The sequence below is a fragment of the Notamacropus eugenii genome, chromosome X, assembly GCF_028372415.1.
Source record: "Notamacropus eugenii isolate mMacEug1 chromosome X, mMacEug1.pri_v2, whole genome shotgun sequence".
Classification (NCBI taxonomy): domain Eukaryota; kingdom Metazoa; phylum Chordata; class Mammalia; order Diprotodontia; family Macropodidae; genus Notamacropus; species Notamacropus eugenii.
Window position 1 is genome coordinate 17,596,561 of NC_092879.1, and position 24,747 is coordinate 17,621,307.

At 39.7% G+C, this 24,747-nt stretch overlaps 1 pseudogene; it reads right to left on the reverse strand.

Annotated features, from left to right (window-relative positions):
- LOC140516266 (transcription intermediary factor 1-beta-like) overlaps nt 1-24,747 on the reverse strand; it is a 45,580-nt pseudogene that overhangs the window by 17,823 nt on the left and 3,010 nt on the right.

Here is a 24,747-nt window from a genome sequence, read left to right on the forward strand (position 1 = left end):
AGGGAAGAAAAAGAAATCGATGGAATTAGAATAGGCAAGAAGGAGACAAAACTGTGACTCTTTGCAGAAGATGGGATGGTATGCTTGAGGAATCCTAGAGAATCAAGTAGAAAACTAGTTGAAATCATTAGCAACTTTTCCACAGTTGCAGGATACAAACTAAACCAACACAAATCATCAGCATTTCCATATATTACCTACAAAGTCCAGCAGCAAGAGATAGAAGGAAAAATTCCATTTAAAATAACCTGAGACAATATGAAATAATTGGGATTCTTCTGCCAAGATAAACCTAGCACCTATATGAACAGAATTACAAAACAATTTTCTCACAAATAACGTCATGTTTAAACAACTGGGAAATCATCTGTTACTCATGGGTTGGCTGAACCAATATAAGAAAGATGACAATTCTACCTGCCTAGTTCAGTGGCATACCAATCAAACTACTCAAAAATTATTTTATTGAGCTAGAAAAAATCATAACAAAATTCATCTGGAAGAACAAAAAGTCAAGAATATCAAGGGAATTAATGAAAATAAATGGAAAGGAAAGTGGCCTAGCCATATCAGATGTCAGACTATACTCAAAGCAGTAAACATCAACAGTATCTGATACTGACTCAGAAATAGTATAGTGTATTAATGTAATGGAATAGGTACAAAAAACACAGTAGCAAATGACCAAAATAATGTATTATTTGATAAACCCAAGTAGCCGTTTTTTGACAAGAACTCACTATTTATAAAAACTTCTAGGAAAAAAAAACGGGAAACAGCATTGCAGAAATTAGGTTTTCACCAAGACCTTAAATTGCATACCATGGTACTCTGCCCAAAGTAGTCTAATTTTTGGTCCCATAAACCTCACAAGATGTCTTGGAGTTTGATAACTAGATCATTTGCTCTCTTCCCTACTTATTTATTCAATCACTAAAAACTATCTGGGGCAAAGAACTCTTCTGTTCCATCTAGTTTCATTTATGATTTCTTGAAATAGAGCTCTGGGAAACCAGGCGTTGAAAAAGCCAAACGAGACTACGGCTTGAAATCAAATCACTCTGGCTCTCACTGAGTGGGGAATAATACAATCTTGCCTATGACACCCTGATGGCTCAGAGTGAGTGTCAATAGCAATTGTTTCTGTTCTGAGCAGAAACCCTGAGGGTCTTCCCTCTCAGATGGATTTTTTTGAGTAGACAAACTAGGACATCTTCTGCCTCATTTTTACCTCATCTTAAATGACTGGATGGGAGTTGCCTCAGACAAAATGAAACTTGAGAATACCTTATCTTGAAAAGGCAAAGGTCTCCCACTGCATCTGGGGCCATCTCCAGTGGTTCTGACAAATGTCTTGTCATTGACCTCAGATGACTCTGGAGGAGAGGATGACTTTGCACACCCTGCCTTGCTTATGTCCAAATCACTTGCAAGTCAAGACATCACCGTCCTGATGTCACTAGTCCTCTTCCAGAAGTAAGGATTAACAAGAACAACAAGGGAAGATCAAAATGGATAGATGATTTAGATGTAAGTGGTGATACCGTAAGCAAATGAGGACAGTCGAATAGTTTTTACCTGTCAGATCTATGGAGAAGGACGATTTTACTATGAAACCAGAGAACAGACAGCAAATGGACAATTTTAATTGTGTTAAGTGAAAAAGGGTTTACCCAAACAAAGCCAATGCAACCAAGATTAAAAGGAAAGCAGAAAGCTGGAAACCATTTTTAGAAAAATTGTCTTTAATCAAGACCTCATTTCTCAAATATATAGAGAACTACATTAAATTTATAAAATACAAGTTATTCCCCAATTGATAAGTTGTTAAAGGATATGATCAGGCAGTTTTCAGATGAAAGAAAACAAAACTATCTATAGTCATGGGGAAAAGTGCACTAAATCTGTATTGATTAGTGAAATGAAAATGAAAATAACTCTGAGGTACTAGATCACACCTAGGAGATTGCTTAAAAGGACGGAAAAGGAAAATAATAAATGTAACAGGAGACATGGAAAAGTGGCACTTAAATGCACTGTTGGTAGAATTATGAATCAGTCCTACCATTCTGGAGAACCATTTCAAACTATGCCCAAAGTGCTAGAAAAGTGTGCATACCCTTTGATCCAGCAATACCACTCCACATTCTATATCCCAAAGAGATCAAAAAGAGAAAAAGACCTATTTGTTCAGAAATATTTGTAACAGCACTTTTTATGGTGGCAAAACCTGGAAATTGAAGGGATGTACTTTGACTGGGGAATGGCAGAACAAGTTGTGACATTTGACTGGAATGGAATATTACTGTTTTACAAGAAATGATGTGCACCCAGACTTCAGAATAACCTGGAAAGACTTAAATGAACTGTTGCAAAATGAACTGAACAGAACTAGGAGAACACTGTCTACATTAACAGCAATACTACATGATGATCAACTGTGAACGACGTACCTGTTCTCAGCAATACAAATATCCAGGACAATTCCAAAGCACTCCTGATGAAAGATGCTATCCACTTCCAGTAAAAGAACTGAATTTTAAATGCAAGTCAAACATACAATTTTTCACTTTCTGTATTTTTTCAGGGTTTTTCCCCTTTGGTTCTAGGTATTATTTCACAACATGACTAATACAGTAATATGACTTGTATGATTGAACATGGATAACTCATACCAGATCCTTTACTCTCTCAGGGAGGGGAAAACTTAAAGAAGGATGGAGGAAATCTGCAATTCAAAGTGTTTTAAAACGAATGTTAAAAATTATCTTTACATGGTTCTGGAGAGAAATGAGATATTATTGAAAAATCTATATGTTGTCCTCAGATTTTCCCATTAGCCTTGGTTCACACAAGTTACATAAAACTTGAGAGGTGGAAGGGACCACAGCAGACAACTGATCCAATGTATACATGAAAGGAATTTCCAGTGTTAGAGACAAATAGCCATTCAACCTTTTCCTTGAATACCAAGGAGGGGCACCTCAACACCTCTTTAAATCAACCCATTATTCTTTTGGAGAATGCTCATTTTCAGGAAGTTTTTCTTGATACCAGACCTGAATTGGCCCCTTTATACCTTCCAACTATTGTTCATTGTCCTGACCTACAGAGCAAGAAGAGCAAGTCTATTCCTTTATCCGTATAACAGGTTTTTGATTCTTGATACTTGATGTCCCAAGTTTCTCTTCAACACTTCATTTAGGCATCTCTTACCATGTGATAATATTCCATTATATGTATATGATGTAATTTTGGGAGCATTTTGCCAATTGAAGGGCACCCCATTAATCTCCACATTGTGACTAGTATAGAAAAGGATGTTATCAATATTTTCGCACACACAGGTGTTTCCCATCTTTCTTTGGTCTTTTTGGTCAATAGACCTTAATATTGGCATAGCTGAGTCAAAAGGTTTTCTTAGTTTAGAGCTTTTGGAATATACTTTAAAAATGATTCTCAGAGTGGTTGGACCAACTCCTAGCAGCACCAACACTGTATTATTGGGCCTGTTTTCACACAGTCTCTCCAACAATTGTCATTCTTCCTTTTTCTCTTGTCATTTTACCAATCAGTTGGTATAGGGCAATTACTTGTCCCCTTGACTATCTATTTACCTTTCTTTGATATCAATGCCCTATGGTTATGAAGGAGAACATCAGAGTTCCTTTAATTGTCATTTTCCTAACTATTAGTAATTTTGAGCACTGTTCCATATTGTTTGTAGATAGTTTAGATTTCTTCCTGGGAAGACTACTGGTTATATGCTTTGATCATTTGTCATTTGGGAAATTATTCTTATATTTGTAAATGAGAATTGATTCTCCATATGCTTTACATATCTGTGAAACTTTCTGAAAAGATGTTTTCCCATTTGTTGGCTGTTTCTCTTCTTACTTGCATTAATTTTCTTTCACAAAAACCTTTGAGATAATTCAAATGAATGTAACGTGAATGACCATTTTTGCCTACTGGAATCCTCTCTATCTCTTCTTTGTTCCTGAACTCTTCCTCTCTATATAGATGAGAAACGTAATTTCTCAATTCTGTAATTTGTTTATAATATCTACCTTTATGTCTAAGTGATACATTCATTGGAATTTGTCTTGGTTTATGTTGCGAGATGTTTATCTTTACTTAATTTTCACCATACTGCTTTACATTGTGCTCAGAAGCTTTTGGCGAGAAGTAAGTTCTTTCCCCCAGTAGTTATGGTCTTTCGATTTCTGGAACACTGAATGACTAGGTTCATTGGCTTCTCAGACTATGTCCAGAATGCCTCTCCTTTATCACATATTCTAAGATTGAGTGATCATTTCCTCCCAGCATTCTCATCATTTCCATTCTAGCAACCAGTTCCTTGCTATTACTGAGATGGTGATCTAGAATAGTCAGTCAATGATGATACATTAAGCACTTTCTATGTGCCAGGCACATTGCTAAGTACTGAGGAGAGAAAGAAAGGAAAAAGACAGTCTCTCCTCTGGAGAAACTCAATCTAATGTGGAAGATAACATGCAAACAGCTACAGACAGATAAGCTCTGGGAAAAATAAAGTGGAAGGAATAAGCAGTGAGAAGGGGCCAGAATTAGAGGGGACAAAAACACTTTTGGTAGGAGGTGGGATTTGATATGGGATCTGAAGGATGCCAGGGAATCCAGGAGGTGGAGATGAAAAGTGAGAGCCTATCAGGTATGGGGCCCAGTCAGTGAAAATGCTAGGAGTCAGGCGATAATGCACTCTTCTCTTTGATGGTTCCTGTCCTTCACAAAAGATCAAATGATCATTAATGCAATTCAAGAAGCTATTAGCCAGAAAGTTGAGTGGAGGAAGCACCAAGCCAAGCTGTCTCAACATTCCCCATCAAACAACTTTAAATTAGTACCTCACATCAAATTCTTGAGTGATATAGCCAACAAAATGTCAGGTTGAGACATTCTTCCAATGCCAAGACAACATGAGAGGCTGAAAGGAGTGATCTGTAACACAGGGGTGGAGGCTGGCCATGTGCATGCTCATGTAATGAAACACCAGTGGTTGGCCTAAGAGGTGACCTGAAAAGGAATACCATTTAAACCAGTTAGTATTGATGACTTTGATTTCATTTTAGTTGGATTGTAGGATTAAGCTCCCTTCTTCAGGAAAAGCTAGCCCTAACAGCTAAGACAAACTAACAAAGGTATTCTTTTAAGTCTAGGTCACCTATAGATTTAATGAATAGACAGCTTGACAAGACTTTCTTATTTAGTAGCTGATAATTTAGGCATAATTTATAATTTAGAGTAATTTAGATAGTTTAGAGTAAGACACATCTCACTGTAGGGACAAAATAATCAAGGTATTAGAAGACCCTTTTTAAAGGCTAAGTTTCCCTTTCTGTCAGCTAGAGAAAGTAGAGTGGACAAAAGGTTAAGTTCTTTAGACCTCCTGAATAAACTGCTTTATTGTTATGCAGCTAGACATAAAGGATGAGACAAGTAGTATAATCTTCTGAGGTTCCCTTACCCTTTCTGCCAAGTACCAGATTGGGGGATGGGGGTGGGGCGGCGCGAGGAGGGTGACTGCTAACTCCAAATCACAAGTTCCTCTTTCCCACTCTTAGTTCAGGCGACAGGCCCCTTGAAAGGAATCTTTCTGGTAATAAAATGCTTCAGCTGTGGATTAAGTACTACTGGGGTAATCCCACTTTGCCAGCTAAATGTTGCCAGCAGTATAAATTTGGGTTAAGAATGCCTGGGAGAAGCAAGGCACTCAGATGTCCTGCCATGTCCAATTGAATTATATTCCAAACAAGTTCCACAAGATTACTGTAATTTCCTATTCCTCTTCTGTCATAAAAAGAAACTCTGAAATCACTCCTTTGTCACTAATTACTGAGGAATTAGTTGACCTGACTTAAAGGAAGCCTGTCAATCATTACTACGAAATCATTATTTATTTAGTTGGAAATTTTGTAACTGAGTCATTTTCTAATTATTTTTGTTATCTCTTTTTATCCTGTTCTTATTATACTATATTATCCTGTTTATTTTATCAATTTTAATAGTCAGAAGCAGCAGAAGCTTTGGGGCTCTCAAGTCAGAGATAATAAGGGGATCTAGTAATTGGCTAGAAAGACATTACAGAGACCCCTGTGCCAGCACAAGATACAACACTGGAAGCTGTTTGGTTGCTCCGTTGTCTTTACAGTTCAAAGGCAGAGAGGAGTACATTCTGGCAAGAGGGTGCAGGGGCCCTGAGGAACATTATCACTAGCGATGCCTGTTTCACAAGGGTACTGAGGAGTAAGGTCACTTCTGATCAAAAGGGAGCAGAGAGCCTCTGGAGCAACATCAATTGCAGTACCAAGGTATCAGTTGTTCTTTCTGTGTAAGGACCAGAGCACAGACCAGGAAAGAAATGAACTAACCTATTCCCAAATCACATCACTTTGGAACCACAAAAACCCTTCAACCCCCTGAACTAGGACTGAGAACAATATTGTGAAAAGTGTGAAAATGCCTAAAGCTTCAGACAATCTGCTCTCCCCCTGCTCCTAGCAGCCTCCCACTAAACACACCTAGGATTTAACCGAAGCATGAAAGGCAATGGTAAAACTCACGACCTCGGACAAAGTAAAAGCTAAAAAGGACCTAATTCGAAGCGATGAGCAGAGAAAGTACATCTTGCTAAAATGTACCATAGACAATAACATAATACCAGTACTAACAAAATAGGCACCAGATGGCAGAGCATCCAACTTCTGAAAAGAAAAATTGAAATGATTTACAGAAGGAAATGGTAAAACTCTACTAAGTGGTGACCCCAACTTTCCTCTCTCAGAATTAGGCAAATCTGTGCATAAAATAAATAAAAAAGATGTTAAGAAGGGGAAAAGAATATTAGAAAGCTTGGATATGATAGAATCCTCTAGAAAACTGAATAGAAATAAAAAGGAATATAACTTTTTCTCATCTCTACATGGCACCTTCAAAAAAATGAACATATATCAGCACATAAAAATCTCCTAAAGAAATGGAGAGATACAGAAATATTAAATGAAGCTTTTACAGATCACAATGCAATATAAATGACCAAGGTGTGGAAACACAGATTAGAAATTAATTGGAAACTCTATAATCTAAACCTAAAAAAATGAGTGGATTGAAGAACAAATCACTTAACTAAACAATAATTTCATTAAAGAGAATTACAACAATGAGGCAGCATATCAAAATTTGTGGAATCCAGCCAAAGCAGCACTTAGGGGAACTTTCTTCCTATCTCTAAATGCTTACATCAATAAAACAGTGATAGAAGAAACGAAGGGAGTATGAAATTTTAAAAAGTAGATAAAGAACAAATGAAAGGTCTCCAATTAAACACCAAAGTGGAAATAAATCAATCAAAGATGAGATTATGAAAATTTTTAAACATTAAAAATAATAAATAAAACTAGGTGCTATCATTAGTTAAGCTGGTTAGCAAAAAGAAAGAAAACCAAATTACTAGTCTCAAAAACAGAAAGGAAAATGCATAACCAATGAAGATGAAATTAAAGTAGTGCTTAGGAATTATTGGGCCCAATTATATGCCAGGAAAACTGGTAATATACATGAAATGGATGAATGCTTACAAAAATACAAAGTGCCCATGTTAACAAGAGGAAATAGAATACGTAAATAAACCTACCTTAAAAGAAGACGTTGAAGACGGTACAAATGAGTTCCCTAGAACAAATCCCCAACACCACATGGATTTGAAAGAGAACTGTACTAAATATTAAAAAAACAAACAACATTTCATCCCCATACTCTATATACTATTTGAAACAATAGGAAAGGAAAGAGTCCTATCAACTTCCTTTTATGGCACAAAGAACGTTTTGATACCTAAATAAGGTTGTGAAAATAAACATAAAGTAATACGCTGTTGGTAGAGCTGTGAAATGATACATGTATTTCAGGAAATAATTTGGAAATCTGCAAGGAAAGTAAAAAAAAAAAATGTCCAAAACCTTTAAAACAAGGACTCCATTGCACCCTGAGGAAGGCATCAATAAGTAAAAAGTCCCCACGTACTTCCAAACATTTATGACAGCACTTTTTGTGACAGCTATGAATTGAAAACAGGGTAGATGCTTGTCAACTGGGGAATGGCTAAACAAGTCATGGAATACTGCTGCCATGCTGTAAGAAATGATGTGTTAGATAAGTCCAGAGAGGTATGGAAAATACTTAACTGATGCAAAGTGAATTCAGCAGAGCCAAGAAAACCATACATATATACACACACACACAGTAAGTACAACAATTTAAGGAGGAAGAATCACATACAAAAAATCAAAAGTACCCATCACAAAATATTAAAGATCAAGTGCGACTGTAAAGGAAACATGAGAATACAGCATCACCCTCACCCTACTCTGTCCAGGAGCTGAGAGGTCCACTGGTGTTACACATTGCAAACCTTTTTCCAGAATGCATTGATCAGTTGTGCTTGCTTTTCTTTTCCTCTCTAAAAGAAAAATGCAATGTGTTACATGGCATAGCTCTGGAGGATGAGGAGAGGGAGAGATACATAGGATACTGTGTTAAGAGAAGCAACAGAAAACACTAATAAAAAATTTTAAAGAGGTCAAGTGTCTCAAGGGAAGTTATGGAGGGATGGAAGAGAAAAGAAAGGATTCTGGGGTTAGTGGCTATCGAGAGCAGATATCAAACTCTGCTACACATCAGTGATTATGAAAACAATTATCGTTGCTGTTTAGTCCTGACTGAGTTTTCCTGACCAGACACTGGAGTGTTTTGGCATTTCCTTCTCTAGCTCATTTGGCAGATGAGGAACTGATGAAAACAGGGTCAGGATTTTCCCAGGGTTGTGCAGCTGATGTCTGAGGCCAGGTTTGAACTCAAGGAGATGAATCTTCCTGTCTTCAGGCCCTGCAGAATACCTAGTTGTCCAGAAAACAACTGGAAATTGTTAAAAACTGAGAGGCTGATAGATGGAAAAGTATGGGTATGTAAGGTACAGAAGCAAGCAAACAAAAGTATTTAATAAATCCAAATACAGAAGCTGGGCTGAGGGAAGGGCAAGACACACTTTTTGATTAAAAAAATAGATGGGATAATGGAAAATCAGTTTCTTAGTAATTTGAAAGTACAGCAACATTTCACACTGCATATTTCAAATTAAAGTATAAATAGACACAAGAATTAGGCGTCAAGGGGGAATCCATAACAGCTTAGAGGAGCAAGGAGGAAATTAGTTTTCACATCTATTATGGGAAGAGATTATGACACAACAATCAACTGTGAAAATCACAGAATGTAAAATGGATGATTCTGCTTCTTTAAATTTGAAATGTTTTTGCTCAAACAGGTGGAATGCAATTAAATAAGGAAAAAGATCTTTGCAGTACTCTAAGGACTGTTGTATATAGAAGATATAGAAGGAACTGATTCCACTTTCCAAGGTTAAGAGCTATTCTCCAATAGATCAAAGGAACAGAAAGTTTTCGAAGGAAGAAATCCAAGCTATCAATAACCTTTTGACAAAATGACCCAAATTACCTCCTAAGGAGAGATGTGCACACTGAAAAAATTCTCTTCTTTCCGTCTGTAAATCATAGAGATTCATAGGTTCAGGGACCATCCCCTCTTTCTGGTCAACAACAAAATACCTAGAAACCGCCCTTTCCCCATGTTCTGATTTAAACCAAAATAAAAAATATATATATATATCCTTTAATTAAACCATTCCAGACAAAGGAGATGCTATGGAGAAGGTGAGTGGAAGAGTCTCTAGACTATCTCCTCTGTCCCCAGCCCTCAGGACAAGCCCAGGATGGGAGGAAGGGAGGAAAAAAGGATGGAAAACTCCACTTGAGGAGGGGATAGAGGGAGGGAGTGTCCCCAAATGCTTCCCCTTGCTGCCCTCTACCTAACCCGAATACACGACACCCCTCCCCCAAGTACAAGAACTCCAGACAAGTTTCTGGGCAGGCAGGAAGCCCCAGGCAACAGAAGACACAAACATGATCACCCCTGCACACACACACACACACACACACACACACACACACAGATTATAGTACCTACATACACAGCACACCCATAAACAAAGATTTTGATAATCCCAAACCCTTCCACTCACCCTTACACACATCCTCCCGGGGCACTAAGGGAAGCTAATTGTGGAGGGCAAGCTCTGTTTCATGCAAAGGCTGGGGACGGGACTGAAGAGAAGAGAAGGAGAAGAAATGGAGAGGGTAAGGTAGGAGCAGGGAGGGGGCACTTGTCTCACTCACATCCGTTTAGGCCCTAGCAGGATCCTCAGGATAGGTCAGTCTGGAAGATGGGGTTAACCGAGGGCAGGGTGGGGTGTAGAGGGGAAGGGGAATAAAAGTGGATGAGGTGCACTCAGATCAGTCTCTGCTTGACCCACACACATCCTCCTCCAGACAAAGAAGAGTTACACTTAACATAGAGTGGGAGGGGGTGAGGACTGTGACTTCACTGCAGAGAGGAGCTAGTCTCCTCCCAGGACAGAAGGGGAAGGGAAGAGGGAGGGAATCTCTAACATCAGCCCCAGAGCAGTGGGGAGCCCCCCCCCCCAGTACTTTCTCTCAACTCCCATGACCTAAACTGGCCAGGGGAGGGGGCCCCAAGCTGACCAGGCTCCCAGGGTCATGAGAGCAGGCTGCTGGGGATGGAGGTGGATCAGCAGCTTAGCTCAGTTTGGGGTTGTGGAGGGTCAGCCACTTAATGGAAACTGCGAGGGGAAGGAGAAAGAGGGGAAGGGGTAGGACAAAGACAGACAGGGGTGGACAAAGGGGGAGGGGAAAGGGGACAAAAAGTAAGTTGGAGGACAAAGAGGAGAAAGGGTAGGTTGAGGGAGGGATGTGCTTCGCTCCACAAAAGGGAAGAAAGAGCACAGGATCTGCAGCAGCGTCTGCAAACCAGCAGTCTTTGAATGGGACTTGGATTCCTCCCATCCCCCAGGGCAGAGGAAGAAAATAGGGCTGGGGAAGGGGCAGGGTTAAGCCTCCTTTCTCCAGGCTGAGAAGACAAAGAACTGGCTTGGTGGGAAGGGTTGGACTGGAACAGACAGGTGGGCACCCAGGTAGGCAGCGTCCCCACCATTTATGTGTGGATACCCTGGTCTAAATGCTGTCATATAAACCTTCCAGAATCTGGAGAAGAGGGAGCCAATCTCTCTTTTCTGCCTCAGTGTTCACGGGACTTAAGAAATTTCTTTCTAAAACTATTTAGACGAGGGGCTTTGTTTTTTCCAGCACCAGCTTCCCAGCCAATAGTGAATTGGCATAGCGGAGAGACACCTGAAATTGCAGGCAGAAGACCTAGCCTAAAGTTCTACCTTATTCATTGAGTGACCATAGGTAAGCCACTTAAACTCTCTAAAGATTAATTTTCCTATCTGTCAAATGGGGGTGACAAGAATACCTGTGCAAGCAAATTGCAAAGTGTCTGTAAGGTTCAAATAAGATGTTTTGCAAAATGCTTTTCAAACCATGAAGCACAAGAGAAGTGTTTGTCCTTATTATTATCGTCATTATTCATCTCCCTTGGTCTTTTTGATGGAATTTACATATCATGCTACTGATTCTTTTCTGGGTAATGTCCTTCAGAACGCTGCACAGAATTACTGTCTCTGGTAACTCAATCAGAGTATTGGGATGTTAATTCATCTGCTGTGGGCTCCATGAATACATCTTTAGGACAATTCTTGGAGGTGACAGGAATGTGTGAATCACATGTTCCTCGCACTGTTCCCACAATGTTTTTAGTCTTCCCCTAGGTCTCCATATGATGCCAGCTTTTCATGCAGGTGGCTTAGAGATTAGGTACACTTGGTATGGTATTAAAAATATTGTTCTTGAATTTTTATGAATTAGTGTTATGACTAGAAGATGGGAGTCAGAGGGCAATGTTATTTTTGTCCCATGACAATGTTTCAGTTCCAGTACAATTCTTTTTTGAATTCCCAAAGACATCTCTCCTGGGGTCATTTGTAATAGGAAAAATCTATCATGTGAAAGATATTGAGCTTCTGATGGATAATTCCAGCCACCAGTTCATGTCTTGTCTAAGTATTGATTAGGTACTAATGTTTTAAAACCTTCAGTGAAGAGTTGCTCAGTTTCTGCCACTTCCTTCCATAGTCTGTGCTGATTGCTAAATCTGGACTCCTGAAGCAAAATCTGCAATTTCAGCTGACAATGATCTGAAGTGGGATTGCCATCAGAAATCCTCCCCATTTCTATAAACAAACCCATATGATGAGCATGTGCTCTATGATTCTCTGTACACACGTTGTTGGATGAAATCCTGTGGATTGTCAGTATGGACTCCATCTGGACTGCACTCTTGGATCTTTGCTATTTTATAGGATTCCCCCAGAGATTGACCACTTTTAGATACACTGGACACATCCAGGCTTGATCATCTATTTCATTTTTGTTGATTCATTTTTAGTATTGCTAAGTGAAGTGTTACACCTCTGTATTCCATAAGTGCTTCTGTCTGTTTTAAACTTGCTTAATATGTGCCTTTAATGAGAAAAGCTGATTTTTGTGTGTTATTATTAGGTAGATTTTTTAGGATACTTTCCAAGTCTATTGTCCATTTTTGAAGAAATGGGAGAGAGTCTTTCTACATTCCGCCCTTCTGGAGGGGGCCTGGGAAGCAGGAAAGGTTCCCTGTGATGTGGCAGGCAGAGGGTTCAAAGGGAGGAGGATGACTCTGAGAGTTACAGGCATGGCTATAGCTGAGGTGGTATGGGAGCTACTGTGGTTATGGCCACATAAAACAAATGCTGTGTGGAGCTTCAGCCAAGGTACGCTTCCTCATCTAAAAGCTCCCTATGCATGCTCAGGAGACAACTGAGACTTGTTTCGCCCGGACTGACTTCCTTTAGGAACAGAGGGAAGGGATTCTCACCAAAATACAAGGACTTGTTGAATGTTTTAACAAGAGTTCCCTCCTGATTTTTTGCCCCACAACCTTTCTTCTGGGGATATCACCTCCATAAAGAAGGGGTTTCATTGTTTTCCTGAAAGGCATTGATAAAAACAGTTTTCAGTTAGGGATTGAGTGACTGCTATCGCTATGGTTCCCCAATGGCCAGAATACACACAGAGTACACATACAAGTATATACAGGAGTATCTCCATTGTTATATTGCACCTTTGCAGCAGGACTGAGACTTCTTGCCAATGGCAGAGATTGCCAAGAATGACACATCACGTTCCACTCTCCATACATACACCCGGTACAGATCCCAGAGGGGCAACAGATGACAGTCCTGCTGAAATGGGAACTACGTCTGGAGAAAGGAATCTGGCCTGCTCAGCACTAAGGCAACACAGGTCTAGGGGGAGCAGTGGGAAGGTAATCAGTATCAAAGGCCTCATGGTGGGAATCCTGTGACTGAGTCTATCACAATCACACACATACCTATGCAAGCATCCTGGCCCTTCTGTGCTTTAGTTTACCCCTTTTTAAGAGCTTTCACCCAATTCAGTAATGCAAGCAGTATAAAGAGCTTTGCATCTGACATTTCACTTCATTTCATTCAACAACAGAACACACTGTCACCCTCCTAATTAGGATCACCCCAGAACTGAAAGTTTTGTTACTTTTTTCATGATTCATATCTCAAGCTAATGTGTACACAATGTAAACTCCTACAGTGACAGTAAGAGTGGTCTACCCAGTGTGACATGGCTAAGATGGGAATGTGACAAAATGGTGGAACTTGGTTCTTCAAATGCGGATGCTGGTACAATAGAGTGATGATGTGTATGTTTTCGTCCTTCATTGCCAAGACCACCATGTCATCAGAGAAATGATGACATGACTTGCACTGGACTTTGTTTTCTGAGTGAGTGAGGTTTGTGCAGGCCACCAGCCTCACTTCTCCTCCAGAGCCATCTGAATCCAGTGACCAGATATTCATCAGGATGACTGAAGATGACCTAGGATGAGGCAATTAGCATTAAGTGACTTCCCCAAGGTCACACAGCTAGTGAGTGTCAAGTGTCTGAGGTGAGATTTGAACTCAGGTCCTCCTGGGAGGAGAAAGGGAGAAATGGAATGAGGCAAACTATGTCTCATAAACTTGGCAAGAAAAAGTTTTTTCAATGAAGGGAGAAGGGGGGAGGTGAGAGGGAAAAAGTGAGGCTTACTCTTACTTTAAATCACTATTTATTAGAGAGTTACAAATCAAAACAACTCTGAGATACCACATCACACCTATCAGATTGACTAACATGACAAAACAGCAAGATGATAAATGCTGGAGAAGATGTGGCAGAGTTGGAACACTAATTCATTGTTGGTGGAGCTGTGAGCTGATCCAACCATTCTAAAGAGGAATTTGGAATTACGCCCAATGGGCTACAAAAATGTGCATACCCTTTGACTCAGCAATACCACTTCTTGGACTGTATCCCAAAGAAATCATAAAAATGGGAAAGGGCCCCACATGTACAAAAATATTTGTAGCAGCTCTCTTTGTGATGACCAAGAACTGCAGATCAAGGGGATGCCCATCAATTGGGGAATGGCTGAATAAACTGTGATACATGAATGTAATGGAATACTATTTTGCTATAAGAAATGATGAACAGGAAGACTTCAGAGAGGCCTGGAAAGACTTATATGAACTGGTGCTGAGTGAAAGTAGCAGAACCAGGAGAACTTTGTACACAGCAACAACCACATTGTGTGGGGAATTTTTCTGGTAGACTTAGTATTTATTGCAATGCAAGGACTTAAAAAATTCCCAATGGACTCTTGAGGCAAAATGCCTTCCACATCCAGAGAAAGAACTATGAAATTTGATTGTAGAATGAAGCAGTTCATTTTCTTTTGTATTATGTTTTGTTTTGTGATTTATCCCATTCATTTTATTTCTTCTGTGCAACATGACTAAGGTGAAAATGTATTTAATAGGAATGTATGTGTAGAACCTATATAAAACTGAATGCCATCTTAGGGAGGGAAAAGGGAGGGAGGGGGAAAGAGGAGGAGGGGGAAAATCTAAGATATATGGAAGTGATTGTAGAACACTGAAAATAAATAAAATAATTTAATTAAAAGAAAAAAAGAAAAAAAATAAACATGGTATATGATACTGCTGGTGGAGGTGGGAGTGGATTGTCAAATGCTGAAGTTTCCATATTGTCTTTACACTTTAACACAGGTTTAGGTTGTATTTTTTTTTTACACAAAACAAATTATTAGTAATACTATAGCAGTTTTGCTTAGTTACTTATAGCTTACAAAGTATGCTGTACCTTACCACTGTATTTTTTTATGTGAATGATTTAAGAGAACTTAATTGTTTAGGTAAATTAGAAACAGTTGCCTTAAAGAAAATGGTATACACTATGCCATTCAATATAGCAAAAATTTGAAATTAATTAGTACAGTATAAGAAAATTTGTACAGGAAACAGACAATGGAGTGGAAACCAAGGATTTGATTGAGAAATAAAGGTTAGGTGAAATAAAAAAGTAGTAAAGGTAAAGGGGCAGCTAGGTTGCACAGTGGAGAGAGCATAGGCCCTTGAGTCAGGATGATCGCAATTCAAATCCAGCCTCAGTTTCATCATCTGTGAAAGGCGCTGGAGAAGGAAATGGCAAAATGCTCTAGTATGTTTGTCAAGAAAATCCAAAATGGGGTCACAAGGAGCCAACAGAACACTAAGAAAGGGAAAATGAGGTCTAGAAAGCTGAGGAGTTATTTCCATTTTCTAGGCCTCAGTTTCCCTTTCTATGACAGCATCATGGTGAACTATATGATATCGTGAGGCCCAGCCAGGTTATGGATAATCACACTCCTGCCACCTCACCTTTCAAGGCCACAGTTTCCCTTTCAGGAACAGCAGGGGGTTGGACTCTATGAACTGAGAGGTTGTGTCACTGTGCCCGTTTGGGGGATATCATGCCATTCGCTTCAGCTTTCTAGGCCTCAGTTTTCCTTTTAATAAGATGTCTGATAAAAGTATGGCACCTGAGAAGACCATGCCAACTTATAGGTGATATTATACTAGGAACCTCAGCTTCTTAGGGTTTGATTTCCTTTCAGTTAGAGTGGGTCTGTGGCTCCAAAATGTAAAATATCACATTGGAAAAACAATTGACCTGGAAAATTCATCCAGGAGAGAAAAATCTGAGAATTATTAGTCCACCAAAAAGCCATGATGAAAGAAAGAGCCTGGACATATCTTCTGAGACATCAAGGAAAATTGCCCTGAGGTCCTAGATCCAGAGGGCAAAACAGTCATTGAAAGAATTCACCAATCACCTCATGAAAGTCATCCCAAAACGAAAACTCCAAAGAATATTGTTGCCAAATCCCACAACCATCAAGTTAAGGAGAAAATACTGCAAGCACTCAGAAAGAAACATCAAGGAAAAATAGTCAGAATCACATGGGACCCTGCAGTTTCTACATTAAAGGATAAGAGGGATTGTTATATAATGTTCTATAAGGCAAAGAGCCTGGACTACAATTAAGAATCAATCACCCAGCAAAACTGAGCATAATATGTCATGCCAGGAGATGGACATTCAATGAAACAAGAGATTTGCAAATGATGAAAAGGCCATAGCTCAATAAAAAATTCAATCTTCAAATACAAGTCTCAAGAGAGGTATTAGAAGGTAAGCAGGGGGAAAAATGAAAACGTTATTCGATATGGGTAAACTGTTTACACCCCTATAAGGGAAGATGATATTTTCAAATCTTGATACTTGTATATTTATTATGATATTTAAAAAAGGATATACATACATAGAGAAAACAGTTATCAATTAACTGATGTGATGATAAAAATGTGATTTATGGGTACGTAGGGACTGTAATGGGACATGTGAAAAGAAAGAGGTAGACCAAGGTAAATTACATCACAGGAAGAAGCACAAAAACATAATATAGTAGAGGGAAAGAGGTGAGGAAGATGAGCACTGTTTGAGATTTACTCTCATCTGATTTGGTTCAAGGAGGGAACAACAAACTCAGTTAAGTGTGGAAATTTAACTTGCCCTACAGGCAGTAGGAGGTGAAAGGAGAAAGAAAGGGGAGGGGAGGTTAAAAGGAAGGGAAGAAATGGTAAGGGACAAGAGGAAATCAATGGAGGGGGGCTGAAAGAAAGGAGGGAAGATTGAGGGAGGCAATGGTCAAAAATTAAAACTCTATTCTGGAGGGGAAGGGAGAAGGGAGAAATAAAAGCGTAAATGGTGGGGAGAGGATGGAGGGAAAGACATAGATAGTAATCATAACTGTGAATGTAAATGGAATGAGCTATCCCATAAAACGGAGGCAGATAGCAGAATGGTTTAAAACCATAATCCAACAATATGTTGTTTGCAACAAACTCATTTGAAACAGGGAGATACACACATGGTCAAGGTAAAAGCTTGGAGCAAAATATATTATTCTTCATCTGATGTAAAAAAGCAAGAGTAACAATTCTAATCTCAGACAAAGCAAACAGAGAAATAGATCTAATCAAAAGAGATAAAGAAGGAAACTACATCCTGCCAAAAGGCACTACAGACGATGAAGCAATATCATTACTAAGCATATATGCACCAAGTGGTATAGCATCCAAATTCTTAGAGAAGTTAATGGAGTTACATGGAGAAATAATCTGGAAAACTATACTACTAGAGCACCTCAACCTCTCCATCTCTGAACATGGTAAATCTAACCTCAAAATAGAGAAGAAAGAAGTTAGGGAGGTGAATAAAACTCTGAATAAGGTAGATATGATAGATCTCTGGGGAAAATTGAATGAGGATAGAAAGGAATATACATTTTTTTCAGTGGTACATGGCACATATACCAAAATTGTCCACCTTAGGGTATAAAAATCTCACAGTCCAGTGCAGAAAGGCAGAGACAGTCAATGCATCCTTCTCAGATCATAATTCAAGAAAAATTATGTGTAATAAAAGTACATGGAATGATAGACCAGAAGTTAATTGGAGACTAAATAACATAATCCTAAAGAATGAGTGGGTTAAACAACAATTCACAGAAACAATCAATAACTTCATTCAAGAGAATGACAATAATGAGACAACCTACCAAAACTTATGGGATGTTGCAAAAACAGTTCTCTTTTTTTGAGATTTATTTATTTTTTATTAATTTATTTGTTTTCAGTTTTCTACAATCACTACCATGTCTCAGATTTTCTCACCCTCCCTCGTACCTCCCTCCACAAGACAGCATGCAATCCTACATGGGTTCTACACATACATTCTTATTATTTACATTTTCACATTAGTCATGTTGCATAGAAGAACTAAAATAAATGGGATTAACTATAAGAAAAATCCAAACAAAACAAAGCATAACATGAGAGAAAATATTGTGCTTCATTTTGCGTTCCAATTCCATAGTTCTTTCTCTGGATGTGCATGAGATTTTGCCTCAAGAGTCCTTTGGGAATGTTTTAGATCCTTGCATTGCTGTGAAGGGTTAAGTCTACCAGAAATATTCCTCCCACACTATAGTTGTTACTGTGTGCAATGATCTCCTGGTTCTGCTCCTTTCACTCAGCATCAGTTCATACCTGTTTGTTATTTCTTATAGCACAGTAGTATTCCATTACATCACATACCACAACTTGTTCAGCAATTCCCCAATTGGTGGGCATCCTCTCCATTTCCAGTTCTTGGCCACCACAAAGAGAACTGCTATAAATATTTTTGTACATCTGTTTACAATGCCAACAACAGTATATTAGTGTAGCAATTTTCCCACTTCCCTCCCAACATTTATCTCTTTCAGGTACAGATCTAATCCTGGTATTACTGGGTCAAAGTGTACACAGGGTTTTTATAGTCTTTTGCACATAATTACAAATGATTCTCTAAAGTGGTTGAACTAGTTCACAACTCTACCTAAAGTGCAGTAGTTTCCCATTTTTTTCACATCCCTTCCAGAATTTGTCATTTTCCTTTTCTGTCATGTTAGGCAGTTAGATAGGTTTGAGGTGGTACTTCAGAGTTGGTTTAATTTGCATTTCACAAATTTGTAGTGACTTAGAGCATTTTTTTCATGCCATTATTGATAGTTTTAATTTCTTCTTCTGAAAACTGCGTGTTCATACTCATTGACTATTGATCAACAGGGGAATGATGCTTTTTAAAAAGTAAATTTGGCTCACTTTTTTTTATATTTGAAAAATAGCATTTTTATCAGAGAAACTTGCTTTCAATTTCCCCCCATCTGCTCTTTTCTCTCTAATTTTGCCTGTATTAGGGTTCTTTTGTGCAAAAGCTTTTTTAAATTTCACATAATCAAAATTATCTATCTTATTTCCCATGATCCTCTCTATCTCTTGTTTGAGCATAAAGTGTTCTCTTATCCATAGCTCTTACATGTACATTTTTCCTTGCTTCCCTGATTTTCTAGTGATAGCACTGTCTATATCAAAATCAGGTAACCCTTTTGACCTCATGTTGGTATGTTTTAGGACATATTGGTGTTCTATACTGAGTTCTGCCAAACTGCTTTCCAGTGTTCCCAGCAATTTTTGTCAAATGGTGAGTTCTTACTGGCAAAGCTTTGCTATTTTGGTTTACCAAATACTAGATGGCTGTGGTCATCTCCTACTGTGTATTGTGTACCTAACTGATTTCACTGATCCATATCTCTATGTCTTAGCTAGTACCAGATAGTTTTCATGATCACTGCTTTCTATTATGCTATCAAATCTAGTACTGCTTCACTGCATTCCATCGCATTTTTTTCATTAATTTCCTTGAAATTCTTTACCTTATGTTCTTCCCAGATGAATTTGATTACTATTTTTTCTAGTTCTGCAAAATAAGTCTTGGATAGTTTGTTGTTGATAGTTTGTTGTTGCACTGAATAAGTCAATTAACTTAGGAAGAATTGTCATTTTTATTGGCTTGGCCTATTGATGAGTACTTCGTATTTCTCTTCTTGTTTACATCTGTCTTTATGTGAAGAGTATTTTGTCATTGTTTTCATGTAATCCATAGGTTGGTCTTGGCTGGGAGATTCCCAACTATTTTATATTGTTTGTAGTTATTTTAATGGAATTTCTCTTTCTATCTCTTCCTGCGGATAGTTGTAGTTTGTTGGTAGTATTATAGAAGTGCTGATAATTTACATGGATTTATTTTGTATCCTGCAACTTTGCTAAAGTTTTTCATTGTTTCCACTAGATTTTTATTTGATTCTCTAGAGTGATCTTAATACATCATATCTCACCTGCAAAGAGGGGTAGTTTTGTCTTCTCGTTGCCTAACTTTGTTCGTCCAGTTTCTTTTTCTTGACTTCTTTCTATAACTAGTATTTCTAGCACAATGTGGAATAATTGTGCTGATAATGGACTTACTTATTTTGCCCCTGATGTGGGGGGACTCCAATGGCAGCCTCTGTCTCTTACTCCACCATGGCCATAAGTGGCATAGGAAGACCCCTGATGCCCCTGGCTGACCCACTTTCTTTATGACAATGAGGTTGTAGTCCTCCTTGGTTGTCCCCAGGGAAGACCTTGGGGTGGGGGGGAACCTGGCTGTCCACTCTCAGGTCCAGATCAAGGTGCTCCAAGATCATCCTGGGCACCTTCTTCATGAGGCCACTCACATCCCGCTCACCTGACTTAGACCTTTTCATCACAGACACATTGGGCTCAGCTCTGTAGGGGTCATCTGAGCCATAGTTCACATAGCCCTCCGGCAGGTCCATGGTCTGATTCCCTCCTCAAGATTTGCTGGGAGTCGGGGAGGGTCCATGGATCACTCCTTTTTGAAACAATTTTGCCAAAAACCTTGGCGCTTTTGATCCAGGTGTTGAGGTCCTACTGGAAATCGTGTCCTCCTGGGGTTCCACGGGGTCCACAATCATCTAGAGGGCACAGTGAAACTGGAAGTAAACCAGCTTCTTTGACAGCAGCAGAACCATGTTTTTATCACTTTCCAGGACCCAGGAGGCAAAGTGCAAGATGTACTCCTGGTGCCTCTGGATCTTGGTCATAGTCCAGGGCTGGCACTCCTCCTGGCCCACCATCACCTTCTGGGCATGGTTGACCAGCACTCCGCTGTGCTTGTTCAGCTCTTTCATGATTTGCAGGACAGTCATTTTTACATCCACTTCTGCACATCCATCACCTGGCGATCAAAGTGTGCACTCAGGAGGGTGTTCTTCTGCAAGGTGGCATGCTTATCCCCCAAACGCTAGACCATGGAGGCCAAGAGCTTTCTCTGGTTTCTCACAGCATGCTTCAGGAATTGGTATTGGTGGTCCTTGGGGGCACTGAGCTGGCAATCCCTTCAGGTGAGGGTGTAGCAAAACAGAATCGGGGCACGTGCTTGTGGACTGAGCAATAGACAGTGTGCTCTCCATCACGGTACTTGGTAGGACCAGTGGAGCAGATGGTGTTGTTCTTGGTGTACTGACCCGCTGATGCACCTCCATGCAAGCCTCACACAGGGACTCCAAGCACTAGACACAGTAACTGGTGGCAGGGGAGTTGTCCTCACACCTGGAGCACAGATTGGCATCCTTGGGTTCTGGGGGGTGCCTTGGTTTGGCTGTCTCTCATGAAGTAGATTGACACCATGTCCTTGGCAAAGGACTGCTGCTTGCAGATCAGATAATCAACCACCATGCTGTTTTCGTGTTGTTGGCACCAGCCGACCCTGAGGTAGAGTCTGTGGCGCAGCCAGGGGAAGAGGCCGGGCCTAGCCACAGGCAATGGCCGCACACCAAGTGCAGGCAGAGCTGCAGGAGTGGCTCCTGCTTGGGCCCCAAGCACTCCCAGCACATACTGCTGTGCTCCAGCAGCTCACTACCTTGCTAGGTCTGTCCAGCCTGAAGCTGCTGCCCTGGAAGCAAAGGAGGAGGCTGAGGCCCAGGACCTGAGGTCCCCCCACCACCACTCTGAGGCCAAGGCTCCCACCCCTCTCCACTCCCAGGCTCAATGCTTGTCAGCATGCCCCTGGGCTACTCCTGGGAACCAGGGCTGCCCTCTCCTCGGGCCACTGCCACAGATGCTGCCATCTGCACTGCTGGCCTATTCTCTCTGACAAAAGGTTTTGAAAACTCAAAAAAGCAGTATGGCAGAAATTAGGTGTAAGGCAGCATCTGACTAAACAAACCAAGAGAAGATTTAAATGAGTACATGAACTGGACAAAAGGGAGACATTACAAACAAATTCTCGAATTGAGACGTTACCTTTCTCTTCTATTGATAAAGGAAAAATTCAAGAACAAAGAAGAGACAGAGAGGATCCTATGATGTAAAATTGATCATTTAAAGTACATAAAACTCAAATGTTTTTTATAAGAAGAAAATTAATGCAGCTAAACTTTAAAAAAGCAGGTAAAAAGGGGAAAAAATTTTGCAGCAAGTTTCTCTATTATGTAAGGTACATGGAGAAGAGATTCTAATTTGTAAACATGAGAGAAATTTCCTAAGTGATAATGTTCAAATGCTTTCAGAGGAAGAACTATCCACCAGTTGGAACAATTCCCAAATTACTAATATTTTAGGAAAATGAAAATTAAAGTAACTCTGAAGTTCTATTTTACAGCCCTGAAGAATAGGGCATATATCTATATATCATATATATAGATCATATGTATATCATATATATAGATAAGAAGATAGATAGTTAAGAGAGTGACTGATTGTTCTTTATGAATTGATTGGTAAAAATGACAATAAAAAGGGAAGATGGCAATTGTTGGAGGGATTGGGCCAAAACAGACCCATTAATAAACTGTTGTTGCCACTGTGAATTGGTCCAGCCATTCTGAAAATTAATTTCAAATCATGTTCCAAAAGCATGAAACTGAGCATACCTTTTGACCCAACTATACTACACCTGGGCCTATATCCATACCCCAATAAGATTTTTAAAAGAGGGGTACACATGTGTACAAGAATATTCTAACAATTTTTGTAGAGGTAGTAGTAAAGTGGAGACTAAAGGGATACACTTCAATTGACAGAATCCCTAAACAAATGATGTTATATGAATTTAGTGGAATACTATTTTAGTCTAAGAAATGCTTAAATAAAGAGTTTCAGAGAAAACAGGGACATAGAAACAAGAAAGCAAACACAAAGGTCTGTCATGTGAATGAATGATTAGAGGGCAGAAACATGAGCAACAGCTGGAAGTTATAAAGAGAACAATTTAGGCATGACCTCAGAAAAATCTTCTAAAAATGGGAATTATCCCAATGTGCAGTGGGCTGCCTTGAAGGAGGGGTGATTTACCCCTCTTTAGAGGGGAACCAAAGAAAACCTGGATGATCATTTGCCTGGTATGTTACTGTGGGGATTGATGTCACATATAGATTGGATGAAAGGGGCAAATTCTGTGAACCAAGGCTAACAAGGAAGTCTGAGGACAACATAGGGTTTTGAAAAACAGTTTACTCGGGCTGGAGAAGACCGAATTGTAGAGCTGAGCTGAGCTTTCCCTGGACACATCTGAAGATATGTGTGTAGCACTGGCAGACTTTAGGCTAATGTAGCAACCCCTTAGTTCCAGAGACAGCAGCAAGAGGAGGCTGACCACCTGCTACCTCTAATCTTTCCCTCCAAGTGCTTCGCTGACTTAGCTAGACTTCCCCCAGTGATGCCTGTCAGAGAGGCCTAGCTTCTAAGAATAAGGAGGTAAAAGGCCATCCATGTTCTACAAGAGGACTTTCCTGTCTCCAGCTGATGGTGTCTTTCCCCAGAAATGACTTTGTATTTTCTAGATAATTTGTATATATGAAATTAATATATTTTCTACCCACACAGACATAGAATCAGAGACACATACTCTCACAAACATATACAATATATATGTATACATATACATATATATAGGTTTATGTGGGTGTGTATACATTTATGTCTACATATAACCATATGTATGTATACATATATGTCTATGCTGTCTTCCATGATAGAGTATATGTTATGCAAAGGAAGAGATTGGTTGTTTTTTGGTGTCCCTAGGGCCTACCTGCGTGTCAGGTAAATAGTAGGTGCTTAATAAATGCCTGATGCTTAGTGGCTTGATATTTAGGGGCACCTGGGCCTTTCAGTTTTCATCAAATAATATCACAGACATGACTATCTCATATTTGAGCTTGACAGGGAAAATAGGATAAGTGAGTACAGAACTTGGCATATGGTATCTGGGGGAATTCCCTGTACCTCGGGGGTACAGGGACACCTAATAATATTTAAGGCAAAGATTTCCTACCTAGCAGAGTCTCTCTTTTTCTCCAGTGTCCTTCTCGAGCTACCCTCTGCTCTCAATCATGGTTTCAAATATATTGCTCTGATTTCCAAGGTCCCTGCTCTGCCACATCCACCTGCCTCTATTGCTCTATACTCTCTTGTAAAAAGGCAGCAGGATTGTATCTTATTGCAATCCTTGATTCCCCTGTGCTATTCTGTGCACAGCACCCAGGCCATCCCTTCAAGGAAATTATTGACCTCCCAAAGTTGAGGAACTTCCTCAATCCACCTCTATTTTCCCTCCCTTGGAGCAACTGCTTTCCCTAGCAGTTTGTGCACAGAGCTGGAGATGTGGAGGAAATCTTCCTATTCCTTTCAGTTGCTCAATCGATACTGTTCCCCTCCCAGCAAATTTATGCTCAGTCACAAGAGCTCAGCTGCATAGAGCTGTCCCTTCCAAAGTGCTGATCTGGTTTGGGCTTCTCATCCTCCCAATTCCTCTTATC